The following is a 26968-nucleotide window of genomic DNA, read 5'->3' as shown; positions in this document are numbered from 1 at the left end:
CCGACACGATAATCGTACCATCGTTCATCGATTTTACGAATTTCGGATTACTCGACAGAGAACAATAAGAATTCTACGTTTCAGACGTTCCGTAAATTTACGGAGCGAAGGGTGTGTATGCAAGTACATTGCACGGAGCCAATTTAGAAAAATGCAAGGGAAATACCGAAATGCAAAACGCGAACGTACTGTCTTTGCGTTGAAGAAAGTCAAACGTCGAACTGATTAACAAGCAAGGTGCAAGTATATCGTCTCTTAAAATTGTACGACTTTATCTGGAATAACAGCAAACACGAAAAGAAGACAAGTGTGGCGGTTAATTGGTAAAATACGTAAATTCCACGTTATTGGTATACGAATTGGTGATCGAGTGTACGGACCTATAATATTCCAAAAAACTTGAACTCTTTGGCTCTTCCACGTCCGAACATCGTGTTAATTCGTAGAAAAATTTGTCTTTTATCGATCACGAGCGATAGAAACAAACTGTTTCGGCCTGGTGAATAAAGGAGACAGGACGCGCTAATGTTTGCGAACAGTTTCGTTAAAAGCAACTGTTATTATCGTTTCGTTGTTAATTAACAACTCGTCGATTAACGAAAGCGTGAAAAATTTAAGAAAAATCGTAACGAATCGGCCAGTGATCGAAACGGATAGCATCGGCCGGAATAATATATTAGCAGCTCGGATTCACCACTGGATTCGTTCGTATAGAAACGGTCGGTAGAATCGGCCCAGCGATAGTTCGGAGTGGCGTAATTGATATCCGGACTCGGACACCGTTGCGGGCTGCAACTCTGGTCAGTTAATTATCCTGTTTATGAAAGGCATGGGTCCCCAGGATTACCTTCGAGCCTTCTTCTCCTTCTCGCTCGAAATCGCTTCGTGAATCATGACCTCCTCCTTGGCGTCCCGGGGAGAGCACGAATTTCCATTTGTCTTGGCTTTCTCGTGGCCAGCCTCGTGACTAGGCACAACGATCTCGTAACAAATGCACTCGACTCTCGCGGAGGCGTTCCCCCGTCGTATCCTTGGGACGTCGACGAGATCGCCCTGAGCGAATCTATCCCCCTTATTAACTCGTCCACCGGTAACGAACTAGTTTTAGAGATCCGTGGCCCTCGAAGGCCAATAAGCGGCCGTTCCCAACCCAGAAACCGATCGAATCGTCGATACTAAACAAGTCGCCAACCGCGCGTTTCCTCCCTCGACCCAGAAAAAGCCTGCGAACTCGAGCAGGGGCAATTAAACGGTTATCTATCTGGCGTTCGTTAAACGAACGAACGGTGAGCGGCGATTACGTCTGCATGCATAAGCGACGCGCATCCTCAGCCACGTGTTCTTTCGCCAGCGATTTTTTCGAAGCTTCGAACGAGAATGACGAACGGTAATGAGCAATGTAATTGCGCTTATGTGCATTTTTCTACCTTTTGTTTCTGCGTTTAGAACGTCCAGTTGCTACGCGTCATCGTGCTTTTAAAGCGGGCTTAATAATTTCGCATTCTCCCGCTACCGTAAGCAATTACTCTCGCGAGTAGATAGTTCCAATTAGGTTCTTGCCTAAGCGTGTAGCCTGCGCATCTCAGAATCCGACCGCGCGTTATTCGTTCCCTAGCGCGATCGTAAAACAATCCGCTAATTAATTTCTCGAAAATCCATTTGCTCGCTGGGAGAAGAGGATTTTCAGTCGTCGATATCGTTCGTTTCAGCTCTTCCGACAGTTGCCTCGAAATCTTTTCTCCTCGATGGCGATAGCGATAATTTTTCATCGACGCGAACCGAGCACCGCGCGAAGACTCGATCGAGCGACTCAACGTGCCACGGCTATTCGCAGAGCGCTCAGCGTTCTTCGCGAAGAACGTTTGAAAAATGCTTCGCAGACGATATTCGTAACGGATGAGAAAATTGCCCGAGGCAGGCTACGCGAACGGACTTGTCCAGCTCCGAGTTAATCGGTTTTGCCGTTGGTAACCGAGACTGTAGTCGGAGCACTGTGTCGAATCGAGCGACATTCTACACCACGACGCGCATCCTAAGGACGCGTTCGCGAGACCGCCGCTGGGACGCAGGAACAGGGGTCGGCGTTCCATGTCGTTTTAATTAAATCCAGCGATTCCGGTAAATTGTTAATCATTAGACGAGATAAGAGAGCGGATCACGGCATTTATTAGAATCGACTACTTCTCGGCGGCGGTTAATTACAAAGTCACGATCGCCTGTTCTCGGCGAATTATGCGGAGCACTCGCGGCGATCCGTCCGCGCCATTACGCGATGGGATCTTTGGGTTCCGTGAAGAATCAATTACCCGGCACACCTCTCCGTTCACGGTACCGAAAATGAACGTCCGTCGAATCGTTTACACGCGAATCGTCGCACACATTTTTATTCCGTCCGTTAAACCATCGCGATTTGCGATTTAACTTTCACAATCTGTGCTACCGTGTCGCGGAAAAGAGAAGAGGAAGAACATCTTTTTATTCGATTCTACGTTTCATTTTCACAGCATCGTGCAGGATGGTTGGTCGTTCGTTTTAAACGACGAGGTGACTCGATGTTAAAATCGTCAAGCGTGTTTAAAATAGTTAATAAACAATTAATAAATACGCTAAAGACTGTGTATAAATCGCTAAAAAGATCGCACGAGATTCAGATCGATAAACTCGTCACCTTATCGGTAAATTTCCATTCGCCTTTGTTAGACGGTTTTACACGTAGCGGCGACATTGTTTTTGCCCGGAGTTTACTTATTATTACACTATGTATGTCCTAACGATGTTAATACTCCGAGGCAGGACACAACGTGGCTCGAATCGTCCTCTAGTTCGTGTGCCGCTACAGTATCAAAATTTTATAATCGTACGAAAGTACCGAGGATCGATACGTAATTTAATATACTTGGATCTAATTGATTAGTACGTAAATGGTACAATAGTAAATACAATGGTGTACGAATACCTTTTGTAGGGATCGTAGACTGGAAAAGCTAGAGTATAAAATGACCTGACGCAATGCGACACGATCCAACAGAGTATAGAATAATCCAGGCAGTTGTTTCTCGAGGTCTTTGACTCGAAATTGATCCTAAGCACTTTGTATCTGTTTCCCGTCCCATCTAGCCGTAGCCGCACCGCCAAAAGTGTGTCGATCGACGGTTATCTACCGCCTATTACCGACAAATTACGCGCATGGTAACGGTGCGGAGACGTGCCTCGAGAAAATTGCTCACGGGATTATTTTCGAAGATTTTTGAGCATCGTTTCTCCATCGCCAGGTATTCCCACGTAATTCGAACGATTTTCAGCGGTCTCCATTCGACGGGGTAAACCGGCGGTGTAAACCGGCGGTGTAAAACGGCGGTGTAAAACGGCGATGTAAAACGGCGGTGTAAAACGACGGGGCCAACATTAGCCGGATAAATCTAGTTCGCGCATCGAGATAAACTCTTGGAGCGTACGATCGCGAGATCGCGATCGTGCGTCCTGGACGGATAGCGGGAAGATGCTGCGCGAGCACAGCTACTGCAACATGCAGATTTATGCTCCTTGCAACGTCTCCGCTCTTTAGATTAATGGTCGTCCGTGGTCTTTCCGCGTAGTCTTTCTCGCACAGCGATCACCGCGCACCATGGCCTTCTCGCTAACGAGTCCTTCGAGTCCATCGATTTTACATCGACCCTTTTTTCCAATCGTACGTTCGGTCATTTCACGGTACGTTTCGATAATTTATTCGCACAACGCAGCAACACTGGCGCGAGATACTCGCACGTTCGCAGGTTACTCGAGCTTCGCTCTTGGATATCTTTATACGTATGTCGGAGATGGAAGGACAGCGGGACTTTCCGTCAGGAATGCTGGGAAAAACCTCCCATCACCATAGTCAAGATTTTAATGTTTAAGCAATAAAAATAAGGAAAACAACTTTCGATGTTTCAACCTGGCGTTACAACGATGGGTTCAGGTTTAAGGTGACATAACGGGTCACCAGACGTAGCCACGGCCACGGGAGGGCCGCGTACCTGACAGAGGTACGGAATGATTTTATGACTCTCCTTAAAAACAAGGATTGACCCGAGAAGCGGGGACAGGAGTATATAAGGGTAGGTTCATCTGGATTGGCAGAGTTTTTAGTTAGTTAGTCGTTGAGCGAATTGCCGAGTAAGTCACGCCGATACTGGTCATCCCGTGGACCGTGGATTCGTTATCGAACCTGGATTCGTTGTCACCATCATCTCGGACATCCTATTGCGTTACTCATAGCCTCTTGTAATGCCCCATATAAGGTTCATAGAACGCCCCAAAGCGCCAACCTGACTCCGACACGTATATCTTATAAACTCGAACGACGGAGAAGCCTCGACGTATATTTTTGCCTAAGTTTTAGTTTTCGCGTCCAGAATCGATCGTTCGAAAGAGACCCACAAATTCATCAGCACCTGGTACGATTAATCGATTCGTTCGAGATGTCCGAAATATGAGGTGTAATTACGAGGTCAAGAGCGAGGCGCGAAGCAGCGCGGATTAGCGGGCTCGTTCGTTGCTCGCGTTCCGTGGAAACGTATGCTCGAAGGCGAAAGGGAATTCGCGGAGGATAGAGCATGGCGGATTAAAAACCGCGATACCATCGTTTCCGTCGGCTAATTTCGCCCCACCCGTCGTTTCCGGCAGGGTCTACGTCATTTACATATTTTACTCGATGGTAGATCGTCGCCGATTGCGAGCCCCGAGCCCGAATCGGGACTCGGTCTTCGCTTAAGACCGCTTGGACCACGAACGCGTTCTCCGTCACGACACGCAGCCTCCCTTCGCGAACGAACGTTCGCGTCAGCGTAAAGATCGGATGTACGCCGATCGCGATAAACAAATTCATCGTCGAGAGTCATGGATGGAAGTTACGTAGGTGCGAGTCAAACGGGAAGACGATGTGTTCGCTCGTAAATCGTGCCGCCCTCTCGCGTCCCTGCGCAGCAACAGAACGCATTCCAACAGCCATTCCGCCAACCAACCATGGACGAGTATTCAATTTTCCTTTTAACGACGCGGACCATTTCCTATAGACGCTCATTCGGCGCGGATCGTAAACGGTCGACGAGAATATTATGGTCAGTGACATAGAGTCGGTAGCTGTAGCCTCGGAGCGATCGCATCGATCGAAGAGGGATGCCTGGCCTGGCTTGCCCGGCATTCGCAGGGTTATCACGCCGCGATCCCTGCAACGGTCAACTTCAACGATCTGATTTACGAGTGCATCTCGACGAGCACCGCGGCGAACGGTAGCTCGCGAGTAGATTCATAAATAATGAGACGATGGACGGAGGGGGTAGAGCGGTCGAGCAGCGATTTCCTTTCGGAGAATAAGAGATTCATAAACAACGAAGGCACGTAAATCGGTGCCGAGCTGGCTGCCTCGATCCTCCACCGTGTAATGGATCTCGTTCCACGGAAGCTCTTCCGTACGGTCGCGATCTCCGCCAACCAAGTTCGATGATTTTTCCGCCGTTTCGTCGATCGTATAAAACGCGCGTTCCGTCTCTGGAATCTGGGTTCGTCTTCCGTGAGAAAGCACGCGGCCAGCTATACGATCATACATAGTTAGTTATATCACGCGCGGCTGGAGGAACGAAGACGTTCTAATTCCGATAGTTTCTCCGCGAGTAGACACCTAGGAATCGACGAAGCGTACCGCGACATCTTGTCTTCACATCGCTTTAACATCGACCTTGCAACGTTCGTCTGGAACGGGAGAAATTACTCTTCGTTCGCGCCAAGTCCAGACTACGATCGATTTTGTCGCGAGCAGAACGTTGTCCGACGGAAAAGCACAAGGCTCGGTGATAACGATCGATCCGGCGAAGGTACACAGGCGCGGCAACCTATCTCGATAAATCTTCGAAGTAATTAGCGGTTGCATCGTGGTTGTCTTCATGGCCGTTTCGAGACACGCGAGACGGTGTAAACGAAATAAGAGTGGACGGACGAAGGGGAGTCGATAGACGAAGGGGACGCGGTAAGAAATATGATTATACCTTCTGCCGGTGAGAGATGCACGGAGCAACGACCTCGTCCCGCTAGAGAAGAAGCCCTTCGCTTCCCTTGCGCGCTCTCGTACCGCGGGAATAATAATACGAGGGGGCAGCGCGACCGCGACCTCTTCGCTTCGATCTACGCCTTCGAATTTACTCAAGATCATCGGATTAGCGCTATCGTCCGCCTCGACCTCGATCCACGTCCGATTATCTTTCGTTCCGCAAATAGGCCCTGCCGCTTCTGCGTTAATTATGATTTTAATCGAACGCGCTCGTAGCGTTGCGCGCTGTCGACTTTTTGCCACGAATGTTATTCGGGGTCGCGCGTTCGCTTGATTTATTCGATAGGGCGACGGGAGCGCGCGGTCATTAACGAGAAAACGCTTTAATTGGACGGGGGCAACGCGATCGAGCTACTCCCGGGTCGGCAGAAACGAGAATCGACTTTGAAAGGTGAACGCTCGTCGAACCGGCGCGGATCCACGGATGAGAACTCTATTCCAGCTTGTCAGCTCCTCTTCACGCTGCCACGTCAACGCCGACGTAACATCCGCCAGGCAGAGACGTCGGCCTGCCAGCTTCGGGCTTTTCGTTTTTCATGTAAATTTAATCATCGCGGTGAACGCTGTGCGCCAAGACTAGCTTCCTTCTCCTCCGAACGATCCTCGAAAGCGTCCCGCCGAACGCCGTAATATTTCAATCGCACAAAACACGTCACTCTCTGTACGCGAACCTCCGATAGCCCTTCGATCGACCGCCGAGGACGAACCAGGCAACGTATCGGGCTGGAAACCGCGAATCCACGTCGAACGAGTCTTTCTTCCATATTCTACGACTTTCGTCACGCCTCGATGCGCAAACAGAATCACCGAGCGCATAAATCTCTCGTAGATCTCCGGTGGACTTGCATTCTGGGAATGGCAAATCGTGGAATCGATTCGCAAAGTTGGCGAGTTTCCATCCGTTTCTTCCGTCAGATTGCACGCGAGCGATCGGTACTCTGGCTGTGCTTATTATCGACGATTCGAATCGCGTGATTTCAGAGTTCGATGAAGCGTTCGCCCGATTGCTTGGCGCGGAAAGGAGCTACGAGACAAGATCGTTCTTCGTTGGAGAATCAAGTAAATTGGCAGTTGTCGAAGGTCTGTCTCATCGTTCGAAGAAGCTGGTGGAAGGTGGTGGCGAGTCGATTCCGTTTTGGATCGTCCTCTTCCGTCCGATTACTGTGTTTAGTCGACGAATGGATGTTCGCGCGGGAACGCTTGCCGCCCGGATAAAGTAGCCTATCGACGTAGCGAATCGAAATGGCGCTATACGTCGCGTGACTGCACCTTCGGAACGCTTTACGATGGAATGCACAGGATTACCGGGAATCTGTTGAATTTTCAATGGACAACTGACCGCAACTGACGGTGAATGTCATCGCTACCGATAGAAGCGTTTATACGATTCAAAATGGCAGGCTAAACGCGCGCATTCGGTGAGAAAGTATCAAGTGCTTGGAAGTGAGATTCGATGCCTCTGATCGACCTACCGAGAACGCTTCGTGGTTCGAGCACGCGATACGCGTCGAGAAAGCAGTCTACAGAGATTCGTAACGTTACCACTTACTTCGCAACGACCGAACAAGAACACCAGGGGACTCCGTTATACAGCTAGAAGTTGCGGATGTTCGCGATAGGACAATGGTACGCAGCCTGGCCGGACGAGGAACCGCAAGCGAGAGCCGTTGCTTGTAAAGGGTTGCTACGTAGATGTACAATAGTAGGTATAATATGTGGAATTGCAAGCAAGACGACCGCGGGTGGTCCGTTAGATCGGTGCCACTGTCGCGACCTAACGTGACTCTGGTAGGTGAACGGCGCGAGGTAAAAGTGCATGACGGTGTGTTTGCAGCGGTGCGACTGCAAGGGTGGTCGTCGAGTTTGTGCCGTTGGTTCTGTCGCCGTGGAACCTGTATCGCGGAACGAGTTGATGGCTTTGGTGGAATCGTATAGTTGCCACGAGTCGCGAGGCAGCTATAGATTATTGGCGGCATGATCGGTAGCCGCGGTGTGGTGGCGGCGGTGGGACCCGCGCAAGGAACAAGAAGAGTCGAAGGGCACGATCTTGTAAAAAGGCAGAAGCAAACGAGCAAAGGATGGAGTCGGAGGCGGAGGGCGGCTTATCAGATGGCTCGGAGCGCGCAGGAAACGCCGGTTGCAAATTCAAGACACGGTGTTCGGCCGCGAAACGAGGCAACTCGGAGCCGGAGACGCAGCATCCGGTCGTGCAGCCGGCCGGCAGATATTACGTAGCCACGACCATGTAAAACCATCGCCCGCGACATTTTGTCTTCTTCCCTCGATGCACGAGCGGCTCGCTTTCGTGTTTCGCGATTTTTCCAGCCGTCTAAGCGGATCTCTCGACTTTTCTCCGTTCCCTCCACCTCCTGTTTCTTCTGCTTCTTCTTCTCCCTCGCCCCCCCTCTCTCTCTTTCTCTCTCTTTCCTTTTGTCTTCTTCTTGTTGCGCTCCATGCAAATGGAGTGGCCAGGAATAGGCGAGCGAAAGAAACCCGCCACGAAGCAACGCCGGCAGCCGGCGGTAGAAAAAGAACACGAGGAAGGAAAAAGGAGCCCGAGGAAGAGCCGGAGATGTACCGCTCAAGGACACGATCTACCGCAACACCGAGCTCCGTGACAAGGATGCCCAAGCCGGCGAACAAGGAGGAAGAATGCAGCTCGGAACGCGAGAAGAACGAAAGGATCCACCGGGGAGAGTCATTCGTGGATCTCGGTTACACGAAACTGCTTGTTCGGTGGAGTTCTTTTAAATTCGCTATTCCAGTCCCGACACTGTCGAGATTCGAAACTAATGATTCTCCTTAGGACGTTCGCCGACGACGATGCACGGCCATCGAGTCGACTGCTCGAGGTTCCCTCTTCTCTCCTTTCTTCGTCGCGTGGGTGGAATTCTTTAACGAACCACGAAGAATTTTTCGAGACGGAACACTTCGAAGAAATTTTTATCTCAATTTGCCATCAAGGGAAGCAACGCAACGTTTGTCTACAACGCTATGCGCGTGTGCGCTTGTAGGATAGTCTATGTACAGGATGTCGAAGCTATCCCTTTCGTAATTTACGATATTTAAAGATTTCACGGCAATTGTGCACCTTCGTCTTCGTCGTACAAGTGGAACGCTTTAACGAACTACAAAGAATTGGTCGAGGGAAGACCTTTCGTTGAAATTTCTATCTCGATTTGCTATCAAGAAAAGCGATTGTTATTCGTAGCCCCATGCGCGTCGATGCTCGTAGGAAAGTCTACATCCAGGGTGTTACAAGAGGCGCGAAAGATAATTTTCGTTCGAAAGATAATTTTCCGATCGTTTAGTATGTTTAAGGATTTCATGGATTCGTTTTACTTCGTGAAAGCGCATTCGAAGCGGCTCCCACGTGCCGCGAAACAGCCTGTAATCGAACGTCCATGGGAATGCTCGCCAGGCGATAAGCGATGACCCGGCAGTAAAGGAAATCGCGTATGATTTCGTAGTTGGCCATGTAATTTTCTCGGCGAGCTCGTTGTTCGATGATTTGCGAGCCGACTGGACTTTTGCATAATTCGAGTTAAACGGCTGCGGATAAGCGTAGATTACTCGGCATAAGGAAGTGTGCAACGAGCGCCGATCAATTAGTCAAGCTCGAGAGACTCGGATGTATCGGCGGGAATGGTCTCGGAATCCAGTTTCTCTCGACGTTTCAACCGTGTTCGCCTGCATAACGTTTAAACTACGCGATTAACCTACCGGTTGATCTCGACTCACGACGACGATACGATGACTGGCTCGTTTATCAGCTCGCGTAATTATCTTCGTTTCTCTTCTACGGTCATTGAAATATATCTAGCGATGTTGATCGACCATCGAGATCGTCGATGGATACCTGCTAATTTCTACGACATACTTAACATAATCTGGACACCTGAATCGATAAATATCGATAAGGAGCTAGAGTCGATCAAGTTGGAAGGAAACTGAGAAACAACGCTAAAGCGTGGATTTTCCACTTACGACAGATGCACGTCTCGAGGAACGGAGCATCCGAAGGCCGAAATGCACACATTCGAATACGTCTACATATCGATACGACGTGCCGAGTTCGTTGGAACACGCATCCAGTGTAGGCGCCGCGAATTCGTTTTCATCAGCTTTCAGGATCATCGTACAAAACCGCACGAGCTCGCGTAAAGAAAGTTTCAGGAGTCTGTTTCACGGTCGCTGAAAAAGCGGGTCAGTGTCGAGTGGAAGATGGAAGATGTACTTTCACCATGCTTACGAGACTTGCAGGTAATCGTGATTGCGTTTACGTAACTCGAAAGCCGCAGAAACGTTGGGCACGCGACTCTACCTTGTCCGGTATGTTTCTCATCTCCATCAAAACGTACGTATCATGTTATGTTATCCTCGAAGCGCGAAGAACACGACACGTACTAAAAGAACGAAATTGCTGGCAATTTCGTTGATAAAGTTCGGCAATATAGCCATGGGCCGGGTGAAACAACACGACCGAGGTTAAATATCCTGGATTTAGTTGTTAGCTTCGATATTGCTCGCAATATCCAGTTAAACGAGGAGCGAGGTTATCCGATATCAACATTACGCGTTCTTTTTAAGCGAAGATTGCTTTGCGAGACTGCTCCGTTCCTTTTCGTAAACCACTCGAGGTTTGTAAACCAGTCGCGCATGGAAAAAGGAAGAAAAGAAAGAGCTGGCTGGTAAATTCGATATATCCTGGTTCTCAAAGACGATGGCAAGGAGCGAGTCTGTCTTCTTATTACCCGCGATAGCTTTTACGCAATTACGACTCGTGCGCTATGGAACGAGAGATCATTTAGAGTTAATGAACTGGATGGTTGACGAAGCTCGCACAGAGCACGTGAAAGAAGCACGAACCATGGTGCGCTCGTTTCGCGGCACTGACCAACGCGTGCACCACCGCGTGCGTGCAGCACGAATGGCGGATGCGGCGATCGTTGGAAATCAAAGGGCACCGTTGGACGTGCCTCTCGTGGTTCGGCGCGTCTAGTTTTTGTTTAAACAAGAATCTGACAAGCCACGCGCTTTCGATGTCTCTGACGAAGAGAAAACGAGTTTAACGCCCCCTAATCGATCCAAGTATCGCGAAGGCGAGTTCGCTGTTACGCGTTTCGATCTTTCCATCGTCGATCAGTTTCGTCGAACGCGAGCGAAGATCGAGTCCATAAGAAACAGTTAATTGGTAGAAACGCGAATGAAAAACCAAGAAAGCATCGAACTAGACGAGAGTCAAGAACATGTCGATTTCTACGGTTCGTTCGCTAACTACGGATCTTCGATGTTTCCCGGTTCATCGCGACATTTTTTTTTCAATGTCAGGAAAAATCGGCAAGCTCGCATTCCCGTGCATATTCGTTATCATCTCGGGAAAGGAATCCAAAGGAGCAAACGGTTCGTAATACCCGATATCAGCCGTGAAATTGCAGAACAGTCGAGGGATCGTCTGGCAAGATCGGCACGTCCAGCTCCGGAGTAGAAAAACTTTCAAATAAACTTTTCGCCCTTTTTCGTTTCTTTCTGCCGTTTCATTCGCTCCGTTCCCTGTCATTCGTTCCTGTCTGCCGAGGACGAGCTGGACCGATGCTAGAACGACTCGTTCACTACCGATCCTTGCTTTCTGCGTGCTTAATGGCGCGCGGAAATCGATTGTCTTCACCGAAATTGAAAGATACAGTACTGAATTAACCGTTCTTTGGTCTATTCGTCGCTATTGCTCTTTACTTTCGTATTCGACAAATAAACGATTACATTTGTACAAAAGGAAGACTATAAAATTATACGAAAAGAAGATGGCATTGGTTATACGTACGTATACTTCACAATTTTAAATGCTCGTCGTTTACGGTTGCATTTCACGAATCGCGTCATCGTGCCGACAGAATCCGGTCGATTGCATCCATTTCGTGGACGGCGGTTAAATAGAATTACGTAGGACGTGGCAATTCTGGACCAAAATCACTTGCGTTATTACTCTTTCGTAGCTCCGTGGCAAAGCAACAGCGGCGCGCTGCAAGCAGGGCTGCATGCCTTGTAATCAATCCGCAGGCGCGCTACGTACCTTCTCCAGCCACGAGCAACCATGCTCGCTATTGTGAACAAACATCCTCATTCCCTAGGCATCCCGTTCCGTATCCATTCGCGGTAAACACCAAATTAAAGGGCAACCGAGTCCGCGCAGTTGAACGTCGCCTTTTATAATCAAGGATCTCGCTTCGCTGTTTGGATTAACTATTTACGCTACATTTTCTTCTTGGTCGATTTACGAGTACAACCACATTCCCTATATACATTTATTATGTAGAACGTGGATGTATCGCTGGTCGAAGCAATTTGGGAGACTCGTCAATCGAGTACCACGAATAGTAAGCTCGTAGAATTTCCATGCCATCGAAAGGGTAGAATCAACGAAGAAAATAATATCGCGAGACGTCGAGTTTAATCGCGACAAAAACGGCAGAAGCCAGTTTCGATGTTTCCGCGTCTCGAATCGGATCATAGGGTTATCGGCTTCGTTATCGCGACGGAGGATCCACGTTGCACGTTGTTTACCTTCGACACACGTCACCGTCGCTGTTTTCACAGTAGCGATCTTAACGTTTCTGTGAGGCACGAGCAAACGTGACGCACTTGCGAAGTTCGAGTCCGTTAGAACGGTATATCGGCAAAACGCTCGAGAGATTAACACATTTTCTTTGGAGCATCTCGCGCGCCGCGAACGAGTCATCACCTTGTCCTTGAAGCACTCTCTCGTTATGTTGCACGTCGCGGGCAAGAGTGTTTTCTGAGAAGTCTGTTCATCCATAAAGATGTTTACAGTATGACTATATACAACGTGGTTTTTAAAGCCGCACGAAAACAAAGATGCACCTGTTGCGTCGCTAGTATTGGACAACGTTAATACGGCGCGATGTATTCACGAATAGAGCTAGACATGCGTCAAACGGAAACAAAGTATACTCCGTTATAGTATCGATTCAGCTATTCTCCTCTGGCCTGTATAATCCCAAATAAGTACCATATTTTAATATTTGCTTTTAGTATCGAATATAATTTTATTGCCTTTTGCGTATCCTACGCTTTTTATGAATGAAATATCCCAAAAAAAGGTAGTTCGAGGAGCGACGTGAAAGACTCGACCGTGCAGGCGTGCAAATCCGAGGTGAATTATGAAAAACGCACCACGAACTTACACGCGCAATCGGGAGCCGACACAAGCTACTTGAAGCGACCACGTGACAACACCCACTGAGCAGATCTGCTTGTTTCTAACGTTAGCGATCAATGTTCAGTTGTGCCATCACTAGCGCACGCACTTCCCCCCCTCCCCCAAAAAAAAGACATATCTGTAAAAGATACAAACGCGAAGAAGAAGTGGAGAGAAGATTATAGTTAATGCGACGTAACATATGCGTCGATAGCTGCGAAAGAACTCTTTGGTCAACTGACCAAAGAAATTTCTTCGAAGAATGATCCCTGCAAGATAAAGAACAGGATATAGGTAGTTGGGAAACGCGGGCGTTAACTGACGTTAAGGGATAGTCTGGATGACCGGAACGATTCTTTTCCACGAATCTAAAACTCTGCACGGAGGACTGCAGTTTCTTGGAAAGAATCGGAAAGAAGAAGCTAACGGTACGCGGCGGTTCATCGCGCGGAAAGAAAGTACGCCGATTTATTATGAGTCGATGGATGCGACTGGGTGTTCACGAAACGATCGATCGCCGAAGACCCAAGCCTGGTTGCGCAATTCCAAGATTTTTCGAACGCTCGGTTTCGACCTCGTTTCGAGGAAGTTTATACCGTTAAGCGAAGACGAGCACGACACTAGAGTCGAAAGGAGGAGAAAACGTTGGGAGCCTCGTCTCCTTTCTCCATCGATGCCTTTTCTTTCGTTCGTTTCGCGATCGCAGGAAACGGCGATTATCAAAACAGTCGACCGTTACATTCGACGATCAAGATTTGGAGCTACAAACAGAAAATGGAACTGTTGAAGTGGTTACCACTTCTAAGAAAACTCTACATCTGGTCTTTTTTAGTTTTCTCAAACACTGAAGCCATCGACAGCGCGTAGACAAAAGACTGCGACGAAGTCAGGCCATAAACAGTAGACAGGCGACGTTGGCTTCGGGGTTTTCAGTTATTAGGTAACACAGCTAGCGTGCGGATCTGGACCAGCTCAAATTGTATTTTTACTTATTACACTTCTATTTAAATATATTTTCTACCTTACGATTTATCCACGTGTTTTCTCTGTTTACACACCGAATAACCTCAACAGGAACGAATCTCGAGAAGGAGTGTCTAACCGTAGGTACCGTCGTGCTCTGCTCCGTGGCGAAGTCGAGGAGAATCCAAGCGACTATGGCAAACACGAGTAGCCCACGAGAGCGTTTTATACGATCAAGGTAATGCTCCGTTTAACGATCCCCTCTGAAATTGTGGCAAGCTTGTACGCAACTCAACAAACCAGTCGATCCGATCGTTTTTAACGAAACGAACGTTCCTTGAAAATAATCGCGTAGTTAAGAGCTAATAGACTGCTCCATCTGGGTGGTCGACGGCTGACGGCCGAGGGTAGACAAGCAATCTCGGTGTCAAGTTCATCCGATCCCCGAGGCGGATTCTCCTCTTCTATTCGCGGACACGGCCAGCTCGCGGAAGAATCGCCACTCTATGGAAATTATCGTAATAACGCGCGCTATCTCACGTGCACATAAAATCGAATTGGAAATGGTTAACGATCTTTAATAATTTGTATTTCATTCCATTGCCACGATCGTGACATGCATTTTTCTCGTATCGCGCGCTACATATTTTCGTTATTTCGTCACACATCTTGCGCGCTTGCCTTCGAGTTGGATAATACGGCGATTGAAAATGAATACACAAACGATTTCAGCAGTTTCTATGCCATTTTCGATGGCATTTAAATCCAGCGAATTGCCTGATCATAGAAACTCGCGAGCGTTGTCTGACGATAGGAACCCCGTGATGGATTTACCGATAAAACAGCGTAATACAATGATTATTACATACGTAGATACGTTATTTACGAGATCTGTTCGGGTGATGGAGAACTTGTTCTATACCGACCGAGGTTCGTGACCTTTTCGCGGCAGGAGAACAATCGAGAAAGGTTACTTCCTTTTGCGGCGGTTCTACCGGCTCGATGGTATTTCGCTGGCAGGAGAAGGGAAGGCCCACTTTCGTCCCGAAATTCGCCTTGAACTTCGTACAGGGTCGGTTGGAATTAGGTCGAGCAAAAGTTGACCGAACAACGGTTTTAATCGGGTGACCATTCGAGTTACCAAACTAGTCGTGCCGCGTTTCATTGACCATTTCTCATCGGTCGCGGCCGTTCGATTTGTTACGCGATTTACCGTTAAACTCGAAGCGTCGATTTGCGGTTGTGACTGTTCGCTGACGCTTCGCCTCGATTTCTTCGCTTCGAGCGACAACTACGGGTTTCAGAAAAATTCCACAGATTCGTCGATCGTCGCTATAGCCGTGCGATTTTCGCGCAACCGTAGTCTCGTTCGCACGTCGGTCGATAACGCAGAGTCACGGCGTCGGGGCACGATCGTCGATAAATCGTCGGGGTCGATAAATTCGGTAGCGTTAATTAGATATGGATATGCGCAAAAAATTCGTATCGATCATCCTCTCTTTCTATTATCCATAAATTATGGGAGGGCGTGGCGAATTCGAAGATTCGACGGGAGATAAGAACTTCTGCCGCGTCGAAGCGTCGGCGATCGGAGGTTTACCATGGAAAAGGGAACGGGACGATGGAAGTTGCGTCTGCTTGCTTTTAACGGTATTGAAGGAGAATCAGCCTCCCTTTACGGTTGCACAGCGAGCGAGAATACTACCGCGCGGTCGAGTGTGCGATCCAGTCTCTCCCGTTCCATTTAGCGTTATAATTAATGAAATTCAGGCAGATGCAACTTTACAGATACGGAACGGTCTAAGTCGGTCAATATCTCTGTTTGTATCGATGTAGCCGTGATTTAATTTGCCACGGACGCGACTCGTCGTGTAAGAAGCAACCAAGCGGAGGGACCGGTCGCGCCGTTCGTTGAATATTAATAGCGCGCCCAGGAACGAAAGTTGCGCGCTCGATGTTCGGTGCTTCGATAGTCAAACATAAAATTATACCGAACGACGCTCCTTCCCAGGATCGTCATGCGAAAGATAGAACACGTTAGTGGGCCCTGTTCCGCGCAGATTCGATCGTTCCTAAATTATACGTTGCGAGGTCGGCAGACCTGCCTCTTTTTTTCCCTCCTAATGAAAATAAGGTCGATAAAAGTTCCTTGCCATGATAAACAGCCTCTAGACGATGGGGTGGAGCTCGTCGTAAAATCGAGGAGAAAGAGGAGAAGCGAGAGCCCTGCCGGGCCAAGGAACGAACCGGCGATTCGGCTAAAATTCTTTCGTTAGGCCGGCCGATCGTTTTCGAACGAGTCTGCTTTTACGCTTGTTGCAGCAGCGTCGATTCGAAGATACGCACGCGCATCGTAATTTCGTGTTACGGTTGCGTCCTTTTTTAAACGAACACGATACGGCTGAGATGCGAACGCGACGGTTTTAAGAAAACACGCATCGTTGAAGAATAAATCTACAGATATAAAAAGAACGTGATTCTTTGTGTCATTCCGTACGCGCTAACCTTCTCATCGTCTCGTTCGAAGGCGGAAACGCGGCGTCTGATAGACACGTCTGCAAAAATGACGCGTATATCGCGGGTTTCGCATACAACGGTGTCCATGCAAGTTCGACGCGATTCGTCTCGCAGAGACGTAAATCGAAACGACAAACTCTTGAATCGTCACGGATCCAGATAGCGCACGCCTACCGCCAGGCTTTTAAGCCGGAAACCCGTTCCGAAACGTTAGTTGACGCGATGAATCTCCGCGGCAACGACGATCGTAGGATACGGTATAAAGCTGCAACGTGTAATCCGCGGGAAAACAATAATTCTCTGTCGACTGATTCTCAGGAAATTCCTATACCGGTAACGGTGCGAGCGGCTGTCGTTAAAGTCGCATTAAAGTCGACAAAGATTGTTCACCTTGTGCCACAGTTATTGCATACAGTTAGGCGCGCATCGCGTGGAATTAGAATCGACGATTTTATCTCGTCCCTTCTCTTCGGCTCGGTTCGTCGCGGTTCTCGCGTTCGCCTCTCCTTCTCTTTCTCTTCCTTCGCCGCGATATACCTCGTCGCGAGAAGAGAAAGGTAACGGTCTTGAACGATTATAAATCACAAAATATTCTCGTCGGACGGAACAATCGGCTAAAGCGTGTCTCTAATTGATACAGTTACTTGTTTTACTTAATTAAGCCTGTTCGTGGAATCGCGCGTACACTCGACACCGCCGATTGTCTTCTTACGCGGTCGTGTACGCGGTCGAGAACGAAACGACGAAACGACGAACGAAGCAACGAATCGTACGAACAACGAGAAAGATAAAAACGGATGCGATCGATGAGGGTCGACGACAGTGTTTTTAATCTTTTACGAGGTAGTCAATCTGACAGCATTAATCAGAGCAATTAATTTTTCCCTACTTACCTTAAGAAATCACAGATTCGCGTTAAGACCGGAGACTCGTTATCTCATCTTCGCTTTTCCCTCGAGATTTCACAGGAAAAGGAGACGCTTATCGCCGTTTCGATCGCGTTATTAATTTTCCGCTGTGTCGTTACAGGTCGCTACGCTTATTCGCCTCGATACGATCGTTTTCCAAGAAATCGTCGAAACTGGCCAGCCGAATCGAATAGCGACCCCCGTTAAATTCGAGTGCACGATCCCCCCGCGGCTACATTCCTCCTTTTGCTCGATTAATCGTCCACGGTGGCGTCGTAAATTCTTAGCAATTACGTACGCCCGCTTGTAGCCTGTCGACTCGGTAATTACTTACTTTCAGCCGGCGGGAGTTCGCTCGGATCGCCGTTTAGACGAAAACGTTTTAATACACGATCTATCGGTGGTAGGTCGAAGCGACGAGAAACGCTTTCCATCGGTAGAATGCTCGATGCGTGAAGTTATGTGGCATCTGTCAGAACGGTCGATTAAAGACCGCGATCGCGATCCCACGACTATCCCATCCTATCCTATCCATAAGATGTACCGTTAATGGGCAATCGGAACGTGACACACTCGTACACCATCTGCCATTGCTCGATATTTATATATCGGCGTTCGCAAATGTCGCGACCAGAGGCAGAAGCACCGTTGCGTGGCGTTATTGGCAGAAACGGGAAGCTATGCACTGCTGGCTACCGTATGCGTATCGTTCGATAGACGACAATCGCGAAAAAAGCTCGTAGAGCAAATGTCATTTTCCAGAGGCGAACGGTCGAATCAGTCGTAAAACTTTGATGGTCCATTATCATGATCGTTATCGTCGATAACCGCGTACTCGATACGCTCGGCAACGACAGAGAGGCCGTGTTCAAAATATTATAATCGATCGAATGGGAAATTCGATCGCGAACGGCCACTTAACAGATCGTTGCCTGGAATGTCCTTTCTTTTTTCCCCTCCGAGTCTTCCTTCCTATGCTCGAACGAGATCGCAGATAAATACTCGTTCGACGTCGGCATTGCCATTAAGGACAAGGTTGCCTCTCGCGAGCCCTGCCAGGAATCAACAGGATGTTGTATATAGATGGCAGAGAACCGATTCACCCGCGATGGCGGCTCCTCGTTTCCGGTTTGGTTTCCATCTTTCGTTTTCTCAATCCTTCGCGTTTTTTAACCTTAGTCCACAAATTGCCAAGAGATTCGTCGATTCTTTCGGTAGAACTCTTCGTCATTATCTGCTTCTATTATGCTTTCTATCGTTGTAACGTTTATCTTTCATTTTACTTTTATCGATTTACCGATTTTTTAATAGAATTTTCTGATATCGTCTGTTAGGTTTCTATCGTTACTTGGCGCGTTTCAATTTACGATTCGGCATTACGTCGTAGCTTCTCGTCCTACATCTTCTTGGCCTGTGCCCTTTCGCCGGAAGACGACAGTTGCGAGCAGCCGCCGATTTGCACAAATTGGCGATAGAGAAAGTCGTGAGCAGAGAGGGACGCGAAATCAGATTCGCAAGGAAACACAACGGTTAACGGTAACACAGTGGCGAGAGAAAATAAAGGCGAGCGGTGGGCGTCGTTGGCGGCCGTGGCCGTGGCCTCGCCGGCCAACTCCGATAACTAAGGTCGTGGCGTTTTATGGAGTTCGCGCTCATAAGTGTAACGGTGTTCGAACACAAGCTCCGCGATTCGCGCTCCAGAGGAGCGGTTACCGTTGCGTGGTCCACAAACTCCTTACAGTCGATATTCTCCAGGAATCGCGTGTCTCCGTTTGCTTTTCCATCTCCATCTTCGTCTCGTTCTTCCCCTCGTTTCGTATCTTTCTTCTTCGTTTATGGCATTGTTATAGGCCGCGTGACCATCACGGCTACTTAACGTATCGTGCAAGTTGGATCACGAACGCCGAGAATACGTCCTTTCCCCGGCACGATTTAAATCAGCTTCGTGAATCGATACTTCGGCGAAGACGATACTTCGTCTGGATTTTTAAACGGTGCTTCGCGAAACGATTTCGAAGCCCAGAGACGTTAGAGTCTGTTGGTCGCGATACGGTGCAATAGAGGTAACGAGGACGTCTACGTCCAAGGTGCTCCATTTTCACACCCACGTGAAGTTAAAAGCCGTTGCGAGGCGGTTGTTATCGCGTGTAGATGTCGCAAAAACTTGGTTACCGTTCGACGATATCAGCTCGCGTTCGTCCGAACCGCGTCCGTATCCGTTTCTTCCCGTTAATCCCCTGCGTCTTCGTTCTGCCATTTATGGAACGCGCTACTCGATCCTTCCGATAAACCGAATACGGCGAAAGCTCATTGCGAAATCTACTCCTTCGCCAGACTTTTCCGGGATCGCGAAGCCTGATAGTCCAATATGGTTTCGGGTAGGTAGAGTGTCGCTTTTGAAAGAAACGGCGAAAGATCGGCGTCGAAAGATCACGGTCAAACTGTAGCACTTCCTTCTCTCGTGGCGCCTGCGGTCGACGAACAAACGCGATCGCTGAACAGGAACCGGCTTTTTCTTTCCGGCGTTCCTTCCGCGAACGACACGGTTTCGATGGCCGGCCTTCTAACGGATTTGCAGCGAACGGTTTCGGCACGCTCGTTCTTTCAAGCGGTCGAATCGATTCCTCCGCCGTATATTCCTGCGGCCTCGTAATTCTTCGACTCGTGAAAATCAAAGCAAAGAATGCCGCCAACGTTAGGCGGACGCCGATAAGCGTAACGGTCGTTGGAAAAGTTTGGAAAATCGAACGAAGGGAGGGAGCTAAAGCGTGTTTTTAGCGCAGTGGAGCGTGGCGTAGTCTATCGAAATGTAAGGACGGCCCAAGAACCGGATCGGAGACCGGTAGAACCGTTTTACCCACATATTCGGCCCACGGAAAGTTACGAGCGAGGGTGGCTGAAACGAACGGAGGGCACTCACCGGAACGACTTTCAAACAGAACGTTCCAACATTACCAGTCGTACGGGTTCAAATATTTGTTCGTGACGAGAAGACCAAACTATCGGTACGAGGTTTTTCTTTCCTTTTCTCCTGATCGTGCCAGTCATCCAGGTCGCGTACCTCCATCGCGACCTTCTTCCTCCACGAGAATCGAACATGGTACCGTTGATCGAGCAATTTGCAAATAACGCGAACCGCGAGCTGCATCTGACGCGATATCGCGTTTTCTCTGCATTTCGAGTTTCCGTCAGGCGATTTTTACGCGATCAAGCGAGGGTGCATAACGTTCATCGTCGATCCTGTACTTTGCGCGTTCTTCGTTGGAGATCTTCATCGGCGATCTCCATTTAGCGATTGAAAATCGGGCCAAAATTGCCGGATGTATTGCCCCCATAACCACGGGCAAAGTGAACGCTTCGAGATTACGGTGTTTCTTTTCTCCGTGTATTACACAGGCCGCCGAAATTACACAGGCTGTTAATCCTTCCTGTTTTCGTTTTTCAGTACGCCCTAAACGACCGATCGTGCAGGTGTTCTCAGACGGGCCAGGGAACACCCCGACGCTTTATTTTTACTTTATTCCGAAGGACGAAGCGTTCTGAGCTGATTAAGGCTGACTGGCGGGCAGGCTCCTTTCGCGAGAGATCGTTGGCGGGACTAGGAAAGCAGGAAATCTAAACGGTCGATCGCCTTAAGTTAAAGCGTAATTTTCCTCGAACGCGAGTGGAATACTTTATCCGGAGGTTCCGCCTTATTTTTAGACCGTGCAGGGAACACAGGTGTTCGCCTTCGGTTGTAATCGCGAGGAACTGCCGACGATGGCAGGCAGCGTGGAATCGTTAAAGGTTGTGTCGAGCGAATCGAAGAGATGCGGCGGCGCGCGTCCACGCCTATCTGTGCAGTATGGCCAGGAAGTAGCTTTAAAACGTGCTAAGTGTTCAATAATGAGCTCCTGTCGTCCTCTTCCCCCTTTTCTTTCGCGTTCACTCCTCGGGTTCGTTCGCCTTTACGAGTTTACCTTCGACTGCTCGTTGCTCAGTTTCGATCCCCGTATCGACACTTTTCATCGACTCTCAGCACGATCCTCGTTCCCATCTTTCTCATTTTCCTTCTATTCTCGTAGTCGTTGATCGAAACTTCGTCGAGCGCTACGTTCCTTTTGCTTTTCCCAGACAGGCAGGTCCGTTTGTTTTAGAGAACTAATCTAGTCTGTTCGAGTAATTGGTTTCTCCTTCGGCTCGCTTCCTTTTCACTTTCCCGCCGACTGCGTACCTTCTTCCTTTCGAGCGTGTACACACCGTCCGCGCAAATTACGAGTTAGAAATTGAGCGTTACTGATTAAGGGCGGAAGAGATAATGGGTAGAGCGCGTTCGAGGATATTGTTAGCCATAATGAGATACCTTAAATACCTTCTGCGAACGTTCGTGTCTTCCGTGAACGCGTCCAAGCTGCAATCCTTCTTCACGATCACCCGAACGACGTCGCGAGGTCGTCGCACGGAGACGCACAAATCGAAGCAATCTAATACGATCGTAATCCGACTCTTGTTCGGCGCGTCCGCGAAACCTGTGTCCCGTCCTCATTGTTCGCAAATGAGAATTTGTTTGCCGCTCTCTAACCGGTCGTTTGTTACGACATTCCACGCGTCTCATTTATGAATCCGACATCCGTTATGCGGTTCACATATATATTCCCCTGGCGACTATACCGTGGCGAACTGACGGATCGCTATTTCTAGTCGATCGCGTCTTTGTCGAACGTTGGACTCCAGCCAAACGAACTTCGTTCGTCGAACCTCGCAGCAAGTTCAAAGTTAGCCGGAGCCCGAAATTCTTTAAGATCCGAGATATTCCAAGAGGCGACTCTACTCGTTAATCACCGAAAAAGATACGCCAGATTCTTGGTCAGATTTACAGAGCGGAGTAGCAGCGGAGTAGCAACGGGGATAAGAGTTTCCTGAGCGGAATGTCTCACACCTGTTGGTATCTTTCTCGGTGACGAGCGGACCGGTTGACGCGGATCGCGCGAGGCGAGAAGGTCGACGAAGGCGAGCGATTGCCGTTGGAAGAACGCTCGACGAGGAAACGTTAATTAACTGAAAAGATTCCGCGGGATAAAATTCCAAAGGGTCGCCGAAGAAGCAGGTCGTTCGACGATGATCTAAGCGAGCGAAGCGCGGAGCTACTAAGATGGTCAGGGCCGTAGGCAGCTTCGGGGTCAACGGCCAGGCGGCGCCTGGAAGATCCTCCATCGGCTGAACGCGAGATAGTGGGGCAGGTCGTGGCTACGAGTCCGGGGAAAAAGGAAAAAGGAAAGGCACCGACAGGATAGAAGAGAACACCGCCGACTCGAATGGCAGATTCGCGCGAATCGCCAAATGAAAAACGTCACGCTTGTCACCTCGGGGTGTCCTCTCGCGGGCTCCACTTTTCTTCTTCGCTGGCCATTCAGGATCGCGGCAGCGAAAGCGCGAGCGAAGCGAAACGATCTTCGCTCGGCAACGCTCGAATCGCTCGATTTAACGAATAAGATCAAAGCTGCGAAAGAAACGAATCGTTTCCTGTTCAAACGCAATTACGCGTAAAAGCTCGAATCGAACGACGACGGATGTTAGAAGAAAATACGAGACTAGCAAGGAGCATGGGAATTCGCAAACTCCCTTGCAAAGCCCGTGTGAAGCGGCGAATATGGTTTTCAAGTTCGTTCAACTTCGTTGATGGGATTGGTGCTGGTAACTCGGCGATTCATAGCGGCGATAAGGCAAAAAGTGGGGCTGCTTTAAGAAAAGCATAGGAACGATGACGGCGACGATCGCAACGACGAGGATGATGATCGCGGTGATGATGATGGTGGCGGCGATGAAGAAGGAGTCCGTCACGGAGCGGTGAGCTTGCGCGCGCACGCTATTTCTACCAGCGAGTCTCTTCTCTCTTGGACTTTATATCGTGCAAGAACAGCAGTCCCGCGAACGTTACCATCTTCCGAGATGCGTTGATCGTTTCAAGACGAAACGATTCTCCGTGCAAGTACCGTGGATGCTGCGTCAGATCTTGGGGACACGAATTAGAGTTTTTTGTCAGCGACCATTCGAGCATCGCATCGTTGGTCGTTTAAATATAGCACCTGGACGAGCCGATGCGGATCTCGCTGAAATTTTCTGACCGACGATGACTGGCGATTTATGAAAGTACAGAGCAGAGAGAGATTATTCATCGTCCTCTTACGAGACTGTGAAATTATAACGTGCTATAACATTATGCGAATCCCTCTGTGCATCCTTCTTCTTCCGATACACGAGATATACGTACGTGTATACGTGTGATCGTTTCACCGTGGTAGAGTAAAACCTCTAGTTTTATTGTTTTCAGAGTTAATCAGGATTCTTTCACGCGGCGTAAGATGTGCGTGACAAAAAGGTAATTAAGTGTGCTCGAGTTACGTAATTAAATATACGAACATACCCGATGATTTAATGGTTGTTGAACCTTTCGTGAGAACCATAATGGACGTAATAACGTTTCCGGTCACCCGACAATTACACTTTCATTCGGATCTTTCATTTGCTCCGTTTCTCAGTCGTGAATAACATTAACCATTGTTCGAACGTTCCGCCAGAAGAGTTTACGCGAACGCCGCTCTATCTTTAATGACTCACCGAAGGGACGATAGAATCGCGTACGGTCGATCGTGTCTCGTTGCGTTTCAACTTGCATTCGGCAGAAAGGACGATCGACGATAGTATCGAGGCGCGAGCACTTCCTCGACTCGACGATTCGTGATCTCCGCGAAAGTGCGAGTACGCGGAATAACGACGCCGGCGGTGCGAGTATTGGCAGGCGTCACGCCTCTCTGGCATTGAACTCACCGACTTGGACCGCGCTTCTACCTTAGAAAACGCGCACCTGCTCGCGACACATCGGACTTCCATTCCTAAACGTTTCGCGGTACGAAACTACTTGCGCGATTCTTCGAAAAGCTCTCTTCGCGTATCTCTCGTTAAGATCTGTCTATCTTACTTGGATTTTTATAACTTCTTCTCCGAAATTCCTAACTGGAATCATATTTAACGCGATATCGTTGGCTTCGCGGAATTTACATATCGAAAGACTAACTCGTTGTTCGAAGGGTCGACGGACTTCCGACCAGTCGAAACAAAGTACCAGCATGAATATTCGACCGGCGTCGCGGGCCGACACGAAATCGGACGTCTATCGAGAATACGAACGATTTGACGGCCGAGTGTCCGTGTACGACTAAAAATACTCCACCTATTCGAAATACTTGTCTTCTTTCTATGCAACGATTCGCTTGGCATAATACAGCAAACGATTCAATAGCTCGATGTATCATTGAAATGACTAAAAATACTCGATCTATTCGAAACACGGACGTGTTATTTACACGACACGACGCAGCTTACAGTAGCGTTGTCTATGAGAAATGTTTGTTCTCTCTCTCGCTCTTTCTCTTTCTCTCTTTCTCTCTCTCTCTCTCTCTCTCTCTACTCGCAATGAAAATGGTCGGATCGGTATCGTCCGCGAGTGTTGGACGCTCGCAATTTCGTAGCTAGTTTTAGCAGGCAATTTAAGCGTACCGGCGTGGCGAAACGAGCGTGGTGGAGCAACGCGTTTCGGTTTTATGCGCGGTTTCGCGTTCGCTCGATATTACGGGTCTCGACTGTTGCTCAACACGGCCCTGACTTTGAACCGCGTTTGCTCGACTCTGAACCGTGGGAATGGCGACCACGAGGCATCGCGCCGATCGCACAGGTTTTTATTTTCCCGACTCGATCGATCATCGCTCGCGTCTATCCATCTATCTGTTTTTCCATCTAACCTCTGCTCTCCGAGAAGAATCTCTTCGGCAAGAACAAATCGCATTCGTACGATTTACAACTGGAATATTTTTCGCGTCGCGTATTACACCGTTTACGACCACCACCGCGTCGTTTCTGCTTCAAAACATTCTATCTATTCTCGCAAACCGTGCGAAGCCATCCAATGGACGAACATGTATCCGAAAGCAACGGCGAGGAAGATTCTCATCGCGTAAATGCCGTCGCGGACTCGTCACTCTGCTTATCACGTCTTCGCGGTGATTAATCGATCCATGGATCGTTTCGATCGATCGTGGTGGACTCCTTATCATCGAATGTTCCTTATCAACCTGGGAGAATCTTCGACACCGATGCGTTCGAACACTTATTCCACCAGGAATAGGTTGGACAACACTTTGGGTACGCACGTACCTTGGTTGGAAATTCACTCGGTATCGAACTTGAATTCTTCGGTTCACCAGCTCTCTCTTATCACTCTCGGTTATCACTGGGTTCCCGCTCGAACTTGTGCCGAAACTTCGCGGAACCGGAAATCTTTGGAGAACCGGAGGAGAAGAAGGAGGGAGGACAGAGAGGACGGAGAAACCTTCACCGAATTTTCGTTCACCGGTCGATCACACACGACGGAACACTCGTCTCGGACGGGTTGATGGATAGAAAAAAAAACAACGTTCCTGATGGTTGGGCTGTCGGCACGGCTCTGTCTTCGAGGCGGCGCATCGGGCTCACTTTATAAACGGAGTTGGCCGGGTGGTGGTCGCGTTTGCTTGCCGGTCAAACCTAGCCGGTGATTGGACGCGTTCGCGTAAACAGGTCGCGCGATTGGCCGCGAGATCTAGCGGTACCGTGGCTCCATCCAAGGGGGATCTCTCGCTTCTTCGTGGCTACGATGTTTCCGTGCGTCTCTATCTCGTTCTTCCTTCTTCTTTCTCTCCGTCCTTCCCTTCTGTCTTCTCGCTTTCCTCTCGAACCCAGTACAGGCTAGTTATTTCGCGTAATTAGGGAACAGTGACATTTTACCGCTTTTTCCCTCCCTTTCTCTCTTCTTCACTTTGGTCTTCCTCCTTCTCTTCGTATCTCGCCTCGACTTCCGTGCGACGGTCGCGTCAACCGCTACCGAATCGTTCGCCGCGTCATTTGCTTGGCGACGAAACGCTGCAGCCAACCGACCAAGAATTCGAGAAATGGGCCGCCCTCGACGACCCACCTTGCAACTATTATCCCGCTGACGCGACGGTATCGGCGATCACGCTGTCCCGCAAAGAGATAGGAGGGTGGAAGAAAAGTAAGAGAAGATGGGGCGGAGGGAGGGATGGAGGATTTTTCCAAGATCGATCGCAAGATGATCGCAACCAGGAAGCCCGAGCGACGTTCGTACTTCGTGGCAGAGGGTCAAGTCGAGGTAATAAGCAAGATTAATTCGGTGCGTCGGGCGGCGAACTTCAACGATGGAGACGATGGCTGGTCGTGCGAGGCGACGCGATCTCCGATTAGAAACCG

The 26968-nt window shown here is 49.0% G+C and overlaps 1 protein-coding gene across 2 annotated transcripts in view; it reads right to left on the bottom strand.

Annotated features, from left to right (window-relative positions):
* Positions 1-26161, bottom strand: part of LOC117206139 — a 37665-nt gene extending 11504 nt beyond the window's left edge. For both annotated transcript variants that reach the window (XM_033445201.1, XM_033445202.1), the window contains exon 1: positions 25880-26161. The gene's annotated coding sequence lies outside the window, so the exon portion shown is untranslated. The remainder of the gene's footprint in view (positions 1-25879) is intronic.
* Positions 26162-26968: the final 807 nt, after the last annotated feature.

The sequence above is a fragment of the Bombus bifarius genome, unplaced genomic scaffold (genome assembly GCF_011952205.1).
Source record: "Bombus bifarius isolate JDL3187 unplaced genomic scaffold, Bbif_JDL3187 scf7180000007996, whole genome shotgun sequence".
In the NCBI taxonomy this organism is placed as follows: Eukaryota; Metazoa; Arthropoda; class Insecta; order Hymenoptera; family Apidae; genus Bombus; species Bombus bifarius.
Note: the sequence above shows the minus strand (reverse complement) of the source record. Positions and strands in the feature narration are given on the sequence as shown.